Genomic DNA, 13,614 nt, shown 5'->3' on the forward strand with positions numbered 1-13,614 from the left:
CCACTCCAACATGGAGTCCATGTTCGGGATGAGGGTGTCTTTGAAGAGCTGATTCATTACCCATTTCACTATCTGTTCATGCTCACCTACCTCCAGGCCCCACGCCATCGTCATTGCCACAATGTCGACCTGGATTTTCTATCTATGATCCACATTTTGAAAAAAAGGACCCAATGTTTGCTGCAAAGCCTCCACCACGTCTTGAGAGGAGCATTTTACCATCTTTTTCAGACAAAAATCTGCAACACGTCTGAAGAGAGCCTTCTGTTGATGCTCTGTTTTGAAGGTGAATGAGGGTTCCATTTCTCTCTTCACCAAACTGATCAAATCTTTGCCCTATCTGTCTGTCGCCCTTCTCACTTATTAAACTCCAATACGTGCAGCTCTTAAAGATTTCATAAATGTAGTTTATATCCTTACAATAACTTTAAAAGGGAGTCTGCGGCCTCTTTAAATTCAGATATTTCACATGCTTATACGGATTTAGTGCTTTGGTCATAATGCCTTCCATCTATCGCACTATTTGCTATTTCATTCACCTTCCAATTTTATTTGCTTAGCCATTTAAAAAGCTCTCCTTGCGTTGAAGCTTTCTCTACCCTTAGTTGCTCATCATTCATTGTTAGAGACTGTTTTGCTAAGATGTCTGCCTCTTTATTACTTGCTCTTTTAATATGGGTTATTTTATAGTCTTCAAATTTTAGTAATTCTTGTTGTATGAGATTTATAAAAAGTTGCAGATGCCAAGCATTTACACTTAGTTTGGAGATTGCTTGCACTGTAATTAAAGAGTCACCTTCTAAATGTATTCTTTTAAACCCCTCTTTATTGGCTAATTGAACGGCTATCAAAGCTGCCTGACACTCTGCAATGTTATTTGTGCCAATTGGAAGTTTTTTTGCTCCTACTAGTAAAAATTGCCCAGCACTATCTCTGAAGACTACCCTAACCCCTGAAACTCTTGGGTTACCTTTTGCCTCTCCATCGATATTTACTTTCACCCAACCCTCCTGTGGTTTTGCCCATGCAATCTGCTCCTATTTTTCTAATTTATTGCTTGTAACCAATACTCCTGAGGGAGATTTAAATCTAATCCCTGTCCACAATCTTTGCATAAGTCTGTCTGCTTTTGTGAATGGGACTATCATTCCTTGTCTCCTTGTTGCCGCCACACTTATTGTTTCTTCTATTGCATTAATTATTCTGTTTAAGCATCTTCTTATGCTCTCCTTTTCACCCCTAAAAATCCTCCTGTTTCTTTCTTTCCATAACTCCCATATTATCAGAGATGGAGCTACTAACCAAATACTCGACAGGGTTGATTTTCCATGTCCTCTTGGCCATCCATCAAAGACCTCCCTTACTGAATGTCCTCTTGGGCCTTGCCATTGTAATTTAAATTGAACTAGATCCCAGCACTTACTAGCATATTGGCATTGGATTAATAAGTGATCTAGTGATTCTTCTTGTTTTTCACATAAAGGACACCTCGATGGGCCTATAATCCCTATTCTCCTTAGTCTTTCTACTATTAAAATTCTTCCTCTATAAGCAAGCCATGCAAAGGCCCCTGCTTTAGGTAGTGCATCCTTATTCCAACAGAGATCTTTTGAAAGGAAACTTTCCTTTCCTGTTTCTGCTAAAAGGTTATATCCAAGTTTTACTGAGTACTTACTTGATAAGGATCCAGACCATATAATTTTGTCTTTTCTATTAGCTATCAACACATTCCTTTCTTTGAAGATAAGTTTCATCTGCTCCTTTTGTTCTACTGTTAAGTCCTCCCTTGACACATCCCGCCAACACCATTCCTTTCCTTTCAAGCTTTCTTTTTCAATCATGTAATCACTAACTGAATTTCCCCATCTTTCTTTAAAGTAGGATTTTAGTTCATTAACCTCAATTGAGTTTCCAAGAGCTTCCATTCCATTCCACGAGACCTCCTAGAATTTTTCCGATTTCCCATCCCCTATCTGCCATGAAATATGCTTTGTGATCACTTCTCTACATGATAACATAAAGTTCCAAATAGCTGATCCTCTTGGGGGGTTTCTAATTGTGAAAATCCTTTGGTCTTCCATAGAATCTAGGTATTTGCCTTTCAAAACTTTAACCCAGTAAAGTTGTGGATTCTCATATAGAGTCCATATTAGTTTTGCTCCCAATGCTATATTCATTATATTCCAATCCCTCAATCTTGCTCCCCCTTCATCCTTGGGTCAACAAATTTTATCCCATGCTAACAGTGGAATCTTGTTTTCTTCATTGGCTCCATTCTAGAAAAAATTCCTCATCTTCCTTTCCATAATCCGAACCACTTTTTTAGGGATATCGAGGCACATCATAGCAAAGACTGGCATTGCTGACAGGACTGTTTGAAGCATCAATATCCTGCCTGCAAGAGTTAGCCATCTGCCCTTGCAACCATCCATTTTCTGTTGACACTTTTCAATAAGCTTATCCCAAAATTCTGACTTATTTTTGCCTGCAAAAAAGGGATTCCTAAGTACTTATTTGGCATTAGTCCCATTTTTATATTTAGGATACGACTGATTCTGCATTTGACATTTTGGGAGGTATTGAAGAAAAAAATCTCTGACTTTTTCCAGTTTATAAATTGCCCTGAAATTCTACCATATAACTCTAACGTTTCTTTCATCACCTTTGCTTCCTCTAGACTTGCTACACCTACTAAAAAAGTGTCATCCACAAATTGCAAGTGCGTAAGAGGTTCCACTGTTTCTGTGATTTTTATCCCCTTCCATTGACCAAGTTCCCTTTGTCGTTGAATCAACCTACCCAACACTTCTGCCATGATGATGAAGAGAAAAGGAGATAGTGGATCTCCTTGTCTAATGCCCTTTTTTGTTTGAAGAAGCCTTGTGGACTCTCGTTTATCAAAACTGAGAAATGAGGAGTTTGAATACAACTCCTAACCCATTGGATCCATTTCTTGCTAAAACCAAAATGACTAAGTACTTCCAGCAAAAAACCCCTATCTACCTCATCATATGCTATTTTAATATCTAGCTTAACCATCATATTTTGTGATTTCAAAGCTCGGATGGAATGTATTGCTTCATGTGCCACTACTACCCCTTCAAAAATCGATCTGCCTGGCAGAAAACCACTCTGCTCTGTGGAGATAATCGAGTTCAACAACTGCTTGAGTCTGTTGGCCATCACCTTTGAAATTATCTTGTAAACTATGTTACATAGTGAGATGGGTTTGAAGTCCTCGAAAGTTTGCTGAGTTTCCTTCTTTGGCACAAGTGCTATAAAGGTGTTATTAAAATCTTTCAGGATGAAACCCCCTTGCCTTGATTCCTCTACTACTTCCCATAGGTCTTTCATGAAGATATGACTCAATTTTTGAAAGAACATTGCTGGAAAGCCATATGGTCCTAGAGCTTTATCCCCTCCTAACCCTTTCAAGGCTTGAACTACTTCACATTCATTTATTGTCCCCATCAGAGCAATGTTCTGGGCTTCAGTGATCGTTGCTGGTATGATATTCAGAACCTCCTTAACCCCATGTTCATCCCTTTCCTCATGTTGCCTCCTATGTGAAAAAAAGTTTACTGCTTCCTCATTTATTTCCTCACTATCTTTCTTCTGAATACCATTCATATCTTGAATTTCGTAGATGCTATTTGCTGCTCTTCTGATTTTAACTGAGTTATGAAAGAAAGTAGTGTTTCTGTCCCCTTCCTTTAGCCACACTTCTCTGGATTTTCGCCTCCAAAAGGCCTCTTCTTTGTTTAGACAAACTTCCAGTTCCTTCCTTAAAAATTTCTCAACCTTGAAATCTTCTTCAAACATACCATTTTCTATAACTTTGAGGCTCAGAATTCTTAATTTCTCTTCAACATCCTTTTTTTTATCAAAAATATTGCCAAAATGCTCACGGTTCCATATTTTAAGTTGTTCTTTCAAATATTGTAGCTTTTTAAAGAAAATAAAAGCTTTATTACCTTTTCTTGGTGGGGCCTATTTCCACCATTCCTCAATCAATTCTGAGAAGCCATCTAATTTCATCCACATTGCCTCAAATTTGAAAGGGCATCTATCAAGTGTTTTTTCATCTTAAATCCTAAGTATTATAGGAAAGTGATCTGAACCTTGGTAAGGGAGAATTTCTGCATCACAAGACCAATTTACCTTTGCCCAATCCCCTGCCACGAAGAACCTATCTAGCTTTTCAGCTATATGCACAAAACCTTCTCTTCTATTGGTCCATGTGAAATCACCTTTTTTGAAATTTATATTAATTAAACCATTGTTATTGACAAAGGCGCTGAAATCTTTTTGACTTTCTGAGAGCCATCCTTTCCCCCCTTTTTTGTCTTCCGGATTTAAAATGGCATTGAAATCCCCCCCTAGGATGATCACTTCATTGCTCGTTTCCTGCACTTTCTCAGCTAGGGATTGCCATAATATTCTCTTCTGGGCATTGTTATTTGGCCCATAAACCCTAAAGAAGCAGTAAAGATGTTTAACATAAACCTTTGCCCATTGCCAATTTGCACTTGAAAAAGTCTCCGAGATGGATATTATTTCTGATTTCCATAGAACCGCTAGACCACCAAAAGCACCCTCTGCTCCTGTCAGTATGCATTCCCATCGTCTGAATTTGTTTTTAAAACTAGCAAAATCTTCTTCTTTGATCTTAGTTTCCTGAAGAAAAACTAGATCAGGTTTTGATTGATCAAGGCACCTCTTGATCAATCGAATCTTGTTAGGGGCATTGCAGCCCCTGACATTTCATGATAGTGTTTTCATGGCTCCTGGGAAAAGGCTAAGCCTTTTCCCGATCTCAAATTTTTTGTTTGGCTTGCATCTTTGCCCGCTATTTCCAACTTGACCCTGTTAGGTTTTGGTCCTCTTTTCCCTTTACTTCCAACATTAGGCTTCTTCTTTTGTGTACTGGTTTGTTCTAAAGACCTTTCCTCCATGATGCCTGGCACCTCTGAAAGACCGAGGCCATTTAAAGGATCCTCATCTGTGGGTGACTCCTCCTCATCTTTACCATTGCAACTTTCCAAAGTTTCTTGAAAGGATACACTTAAGTTTCTACCTGGGGAGACTTCAATATCTTTGAATACTAACTCCTCTTCTACTAAGAGCAACTGATCCCTTAGAGTTCTATTCAAATCTGCCTTGTCTCCTGAAAGATTTAGCTGATCATGTATTTCTATCACTACATTCTGTAAATCCAACCTTCCACATTCATCAAAAGAGTTTTCCTGTCTTTGTGTTCCAACCTCTACTGACTGAGTGTCTTCTTGCTCCTTATTAGCCCTCGGAGCTATCACTTCTTCCCATGGAGTTTCCTCTACCACTTGAGTGGAGTTTTCTTTTTCCCCCAGGAAGTCGGTTACAACTGCTCTACTCTCCATACATCTTTCCTCTATAACCCTTTGTGTAGGAAATTCCATATTATCTTTTAAAATAGTTGTGGGGGTTTGGTGGTTTGCTTGTAGATCCTATTGCATCTGACCATCCATCTTCTCCAAATCATCTAGGAGCTTGTTTACCTCTAGACCTTTGCCTTTCCAGTTTCTGTCATTTGGAACTGTTGCTGGTAGAGTGTTGTTGACCTCCCCTTCCCATCTTTCAATCTGTTGCTTCCACACTCCATAATCCATGGTAAGATTAATGTAATCTGGGTAAGTATTTCCCTCTTTTAAAAGGATTAAGATCCTCAGGTGGGAAGAAGAATCTTTTTTATTTAGGGCCATCTCAAAACTTACATAATCCCCTATTGTGTTGCCTATCTGTGCTAGCACCTTCTCTTCCCAGTATTCTGTTGGTAGATTATGAAGATTGAACCATATAGGGAGAGACTGTAATTTTTCTTTACTTGGGTCAAAATTTGGCCTCCATTCCTTGGTTATGATACCCTTTCCCTCCAATAAATAAGGACCATTGTTTAGAATGGCATCATTGTCTGCTTTACTCAGTGCTATGCCCGTATAGAAGCCATTCGAAAGGGTTTTTAAACTGCATTCCACCCCCCATAAGGATTTGCAACCCATTCTAACAATTTTAACAGATGGCCAGGGGCCCAACCATTTAAAAAAGAAAGCTTTGTCTCTCAAAACATTAACAGATTCATTTAGATTTTCACTATTAATGCGGATAATAGACATTACCTCATAAGTGGCATTGTCTTCTGAGATGTTGTTTGCCTCCTCCAACGATTTTGCCCCTTTGACTGCTTCCTCTGTTTGCTTTGGTCTGTAAAATTTATGGGCAATCTTTGAGTAGTCAAACTTGTCAAACCGTCTGTAGAAAGGGTCACTCCTGTTTCCCCCATTACCCCATTGCCCGATACTCCTTCTGTTTTTTCTTCTCTAAGGTTGAGGGAAACGCTCACGTTCTTGGTAGGGAGGAAAAACTGAAAGTCCTCCATTCCTCCTATAGCGATTCATGGGCCATTTTCGAGAAAGTTGGTTCCCATAGGACCAGCCATCATGGCACCAAAACCCCGAGAATCTTCCTTCACCATGTCCATAAAACCCTCTTCCTAAAGCAGAGGATCGTTGCCCCCTACGTTCAAATCTCTGGTTCGCCCGCTCCCGCTCCATTATGTGGGAGGCCAATACTCTTAAAGTTTTATTTTATTATTAATATTAATTATTAATTATTAATACTTTTATAAATAAAGTTTATTATTATTAATAATATTTTATTAATATTATTATATTAGTTAATTTAATAATTATTAATAATAAATAATATATATTATTTTATTATTAATTAATTATTAATTTATTTTTATCAGTAAACAGTTGAAGCCTTGAATGATTTTATTAACTTAAAAATAAAAATTACATCAACTTGACTCCATTCAAACGGGCACTAGTAGGAAAGAATGAAGAAGAAAACCTCCAGTCTCTCTCGGGACATAAAGTCCTATATAATTACATCTTAAAAGGGGCATACCCCAGTGAGCACATAACCTATTAGATAAAGTTTCAAATTACATCATAGCGTGGGGCATACCCCTACCAAAAAAGTATTTGTTATGGGTATAAATTGTCAATAGAAAAATTAGAATTCATATAATCTAATGTCCATAACCACCCCTAACCACATAGATCTCTTGGCTAGAGCAACGCTGCTTCCATAAAACTTGATCGAACAACAAAGTTAGTATATAAATAAACAATCATTAGAAAAACCACCTATGTGAATTTGAGATATGGATAATCTTGTACTCAAAAAATGGTGGTTAGTAAAAAAGAGTGCTCAGTGTTTAGAGTTCATCCGAGCCCATGCATTTACATAAAATAGAGTACTAATAATCTCATGGAGAAAAACAATCAAGCCAAATCAAATTGGTGCCGCAAACCCTAACCTCCAGTGGAGATCTCCTTAAGAATACAGGGAAAATTCAAATTGGATTCAGATTACCTTTAACACCAGTTTCAAATTCAAAATCTAGTCACACACCATAGCTAAACTACCAACCGAGGCGACTAAATAAGGATTAGAAATAGACAATCCAAACAACCTCATTTTATCCATTGTCAAAACTTAACACCTAGGGAGCTCGATAGAGATTTTGTACTAATCATTGATCTATAGAGACAATCTGACCCTAACCCTAGTTTTATGGAGACAAACCTTAATCTAAGACTTTAAATGAGGAATATCAAATTTGTCATTAATCTGGGATTATAAGGTAGAAATTGAAGCTATATCACCTCCCTCGTCTTAATCGGATACAGAGCCAAGAAACCCCTAAATCGAACAGTTACATTATAATCAGGTCTTAAATTTTATTAGAACATGCCCTAACTAGAGAGCATTACTAAATCGATGCAACATCCTAAAGAGCTCTAAAATCCTTATTCCAGCAAAGGTACTAATCAAAGGAATGCTTGTAAACCATAATGCTAGCTAAGAAAAATGAATAGCTAAATTAAACCTGAATTTAAATTGTAAACCATTTCAGAAGTAAAGGAAATAATGCATTAATGATATAAAATTAAAAACAGAAAACCAAATTACTTTAAATCCTAAAGCATTCAAGATAAAGGTTAACAAACAAATGCTACTAATAAACATACTTATATTCAACCCAGATTCAGTACATATTAATAAAAGAGAGTATACCTCTTTGGCAATGGGATATAGAATTTATTGTCAATACTTCTAATGGCTTTCTCCAATCCCTTCCTCCAAGTTGGGACAATTATATCAAAACAGAGTCTTATAATGGCCTCAGCTTCCACCTTCGCCCTCACCATGCATCCGATGAAGGAGCCGATGATGTCACTATTGGTCCTCCAAGTAAATTGGTAATCGAAGGCCCCTTCTCCAATGGCTCTGCTAATGGCAATTCGTGACATATCATCCACCGGGGTGAGGATCTTGTTCCATCGCTCCGATTTTATGTTTCCATAAAAGGCCATAGTTCGATTTTCAAATGCATGAAATAGACAAATGTTTGTTTCCATGTTTATGAAATGAGGACAACAGATAACAGTGTGAATGAGAGATCCCAGATAAAGACAAAAGAAGCCTCTGGAAGGTGATAGTGATGATGTCATCTGATGATGTAGCTTGCTCTAGCTTAGCATTACCTTGCCTCTATTTCAATATGATGGGAACATCATTGAATACACTAATGCCAATAATGCACATAAAGGCTAGGGAAGGGCCATCCCAATTCATGATGGGGGAAAACTTTACAAGCGGACCCTTGCATCAAATGATATGCCTAAAAAACTATAACCAAATCAAGACCTTCCACATGGTAGTGAATTAGAGGGGTTGATATTACTAAGACGTGACCCGAGGGGATAAGGTATGACATATATTTAGTAGAATATATATATATATATATGTACATATATACATATGTATATATGTACATATGTATGTACATATATACATATGTATATATGTATATATGTATAGATATGTATATATGTATAGATATATATATCTATATATGTATAGATATATATATCTATATCTATATATATATATATATATATATATATATATATATATATATATATATATATATATATATATATATATATATATATATATATATATATATATATATATCTTTATGTATAACTATAAGATATGAGCCTATATCAATAAGAATGTTGTTGTCTTATACTTATGAATGATCATAGATGAGAACAAAGAAAGAGGATAAATGAATATGTGTGTGTGTGTGTGTGTGGAAGTATCCGAAAGGTGTCTTCATATATCAAGAAGGAGAAAAACCAAAACTGTGACAATACTTGGAGAAGAATAAAGTTAGATAAGAGGATAGGGCACAAACTAGAATATGAAAATCATCATAATTCTGGGAGAGGCAAATGATCCTTTATGATTACTGAATTGTCCCCATCTATGCCCAAATTTGCTAAACTATCCGCTATCTGATTGCCTTTCCTATAAATGTGACAAATCCTGCAATCTGCAAACTCATCTAAAAGAGAAAGGACCTCTTCTAGATTGGAGTTGAGCACCCAATTGGGGGTTGTTCATTTTCTAATCACATTTAAAATGATTTGTGAATCTCCCTCTATAATGCCTTTGGTTAATTTCAATTTGTGGCATAATTGAAGTCTTTGCTTCAATGCTTCTAATTCCACAAGATTATTAGAAGTAGGTTGCATAGACATAGCTTTTTTAGCTATCTAGTGACCATTCTCATCATTAATGATGCAACCAATACTAGCCTTGCTAGGCTTGCCTCAAGCAGCATCGTCAGAGTTCAGTTTAGCCCACCCATTTGGGGGGGGAGGGGACCCATCTACAGTTAGCTCTAGCCTCCTTACTAGTCTTTCGGTAAAAAAGTAGGGGGTTAATCAACTTAACCCAATTCTTCTTCATTTACTCATCCCACATGGAAAAGGAGCCTTCCTCTTTTCGAGAATTTTAGAGATGCAAGTTAGTAGTTTCCACAATACCAGCTTCAATTTTTAAAATTAATTCTTGAGGTTCCAATTCTTGGTTGTGGAAGATACACCAATTTCTTTCCTTCCAGATTTCCCATATCAAAATGGAAGGACAAATGTTCCATAGTTTATTATAAACACCCTTGACCTAGCTAGTGGGCTATCCCTTGAGTAGGTTAGGCAAATAATTCGAGAACGGTGTTGACCATCCCAGCATACTCCTAAGCCATTCCCAACATTTTTAGGAGAAGGGACAACTGAATAGGATATGATCTGAGTCTTCACTATTATGCTTACATATAATGCATCTAGATGGACCTTGCAATCCAAGCCTCCTCATCCTATCCATGGTCAGAATTTTGTTTTGGAATGCTAACCATAAGAAAAAACCTACTTTAGGGAGACACGAAAAGTCCCAACATAGCTTGAGTGGAATGTCCACATTGTCCAATCTTTGAGAGTCTACAATAACCTTATATCCATTTTTCACACTATAATTACCATCGTTAGACACAACCCAATAAGTTCATCTTTCTTTTTTGATTGCCTAATCCTTTTATCTTCTAATAGCTTTTCATAGACTTTAATTGTTTCAACATCCATGTCCAAGCCATCCAGAGATTTCCACACCCATTTTGGTTTACCATCTTCATAAACCACGGTCCTATAGTCTCGAACTCTAATTCCCCAAAGAAGTTAATTTGTGTTTGAGATCCTTAATTGTGCAACTAAGATGCAAAGGGGTTTGACCATCCCATGAGTCTTTCCAAAACAAAGCTGCGTCGCCCTTACCTATAGCCCAAGTCAAGTACTTTGAGATCAAATGTCGACATTTTAGCATAAAGTTCCAACATCTTGACCCTTTAAGAGGGTGTTTCATCCTAAAAATTAATAGGAGATCCTCCTCATTTAAGTATTTATTGTATATTATCTTGGCCCATTTGTGATCTCTATCCTTATAGAGGTGCGAAATGAATTTTTCCCCTAGTGCTTCATTTTGCCATTGTAGATTCTTGATCCCTAGACCACCCAAGTCCTTAGGTTTACAAATTTTCTCCCACTTAATGAGTGCCAATTTTTTGTCCTCTTCATAGTCTTTCCAAAGAAAATTACACATTTTGGATTCAAATTTGAGGAGGTTCTGTTTGGACAGTGGTAAGCAAGATAATGGGAAGGTCGAAATGACTAATAATATTGATCTAATCTTAGTACATTTTTTGGCCTTTGTTAGCCATCTATCCTTCCAGTAGCCAAGTTTGGCATCCATTTTTTCCAAGGTATTACACCACACCTTGCTAGATTTCAACCCTTTTTCTAGGGCAATTCCCAGATACTTGCAGGGGAATTGACCTTTTTTGTATCCCATAATTTTGTAGATCTATTGTTCCAGTGCTGGTTTCATATTCATAAAGTAAATCTCAGATTTGAGCTCATTAACTTTTTGACCAGAAGCTTCCATATATGTTTTAATAATGGATTTTAGACCCAAAGCCTCATTTATCCTACTTCTGCCTAGCAAGATAGTGTCATCAACATATTGTTGGTGAGTGATATTGGGCATATTTTTAGTGATTGGAATGCCTACAATTTTTTGCCTATTGTATGCATTAGTCACTGTTCTCCCAAATGCTTCAGCCATGATGATGTAAAGGGAGGGGGATAATGGATCTCCCTGTCTAATGCCTCTAGAAATATCAAAGTAACTTTCTAGTGTTTCATTAATGAGAATTGAGATTTTTGTGGTAGATATGAGTTTGTAGATAAGATTGATCAATTGATGAAAGAAACCAAAAGATTCCAAAACCTTATAGAGAAATCTCCAATCAACCATGTTGTATGCTTTTTGAATATCCAATTTCATGAACATACATGGCTCTTTGTTCATCCGTGCTGAATGGATTGTCTCTTGAATGGTAATAATACCATCCAGAATACATCTACCTGACACAAAACCCATTTGTTCTTCTGATATAATTTTAGGAAGTATATCCTTTAACTTGTTAACTAGAATTTTGGAGAAAATTTTATACATTGTATTATATAATGCAATGGGTCTGAAGTCTCTTGGGGTTTTAGGTTCTGACTTTTTGGGAATCAAGGTGAGGAATGAATGGTTGATTTCTGATAAAAGAGTGCCCCCATTTTTAGATGCTTCAATTAATTTCCAGAGGTTTAAACCTATGATATCCCAACATTTTTGATTAAAAAAGGCTTCAAAGCCATCTAGGCCCGGGGATTTATTCGGATTCATATCAAACACCACCTTTCTAACTTCTTCCAGTGAAATAGGTTTGTTTAGAATCCTATTATCTTCTGGTGTGACAATTTTAGGAATCCCTTTAAGTAGATTAGCTTATGCTAATCTATTAGACCCTTCATAGTTGTTTAAAGTATTCTGAAAATAATTGATGAAGGTGTCCACGATCTCACTTAGTTTATCTATCATAACACCCAAATGATTCTTAATAGAAGTAATTATGCTCTTTGATCTATTGTATAAGGTGGAATTATGAAAGTATTTCGTATTCCGATCTCCTTCATCTAACCATTTTTCTCTAGATTTTTGTCTCCATAAAATTTTCTCTTTGGCTAGGATATCCTCTTGCCTTGCTAATATAATCTTTTTCTTGCATATAGCTAGCATTGTCCATCCCTTTCTTAATAACTTCTGAGTTTAAGTCCTGTAATTGTTTTTCTATATCTAATTTTTCTTTAAAAATGTTATTGAAGTGTTCCTTATTCCATCTGAGGATTCATTCCTTGAGCATCCTCATTTTGGCAACAAATACGAACATCTTAGATCCTTCAAATTTGTCTTGATCCCACCATTCTTTGATGTTGTTAATAAAGCCAAAATCTAAGAACCACATTTTCTCACATTTAAATGGATTCCTAGCAGGTTTATGTGGTTTTGAAAATTCAAATCTGACTAGAAAGTGATCAGATATAGTGACTGGTAGCAAAGAAGAATGATAATTCAGGTTAATAGCATTATGATCCCCTTTTAACATGAACATGTCCAATTTTTCAGCTATGTATGCAAAATCTTGTCTCCTATTGTTCCAAGTATAACTATCATTACTAATTGGTATATCGATCAAGCTATGAGAATCGTACCATACCTTGAAGTCCTTAGAAGCTTGCGATAATTGCTGATTACCACCTATTTTTTATTTAATATCTAAGATTGTGTTAAAGTCTCCTCCTAGAAGGAATAGATTATCTTTAAAATTGTTCATAAAAAAACCAATTTCTTCCCAAACTAATTTTTTACCAAGGTTGGTAATAGGCCCATAGACATTAATGAGGATGAATTTGAGATCATATTTTAGGCTCTGAACCTAGCCACTCATCCAATTATTACTTATATTAAGGATGTTTATATGTACCCTCCTAGGGTTCCAAAGGATCCCTAAACCCCCTAAAGCCCCTATTGATTCTTGAAATACTAAATTCCACAAACCTAACATTTTATCTACTTTAGAAATTTCTAACTTATTTAGTTTAGTTTCTTGAATGAGAACAATGTCAGAATCAAAGGATTTGAGGTTATGTTTTAATAACATCTTTTTGCTAGGGGCATTAAGTCCCCTAGCATTCCATGTCATGATCTTCATACCTCCTCGGGAAGGCACTTGCCCTTCCCAACATTAAAAATTTGGTCAATCTTTTGTTGTTC

Source organism: Cupressus sempervirens, chromosome 10 (assembly GCF_028749045.1).
Source record: "Cupressus sempervirens isolate cs-2001-9-10 chromosome 10, ASM2874904v1, whole genome shotgun sequence".
In the NCBI taxonomy this organism is placed as follows: Eukaryota; Viridiplantae; Streptophyta; class Pinopsida; order Cupressales; family Cupressaceae; genus Cupressus; species Cupressus sempervirens.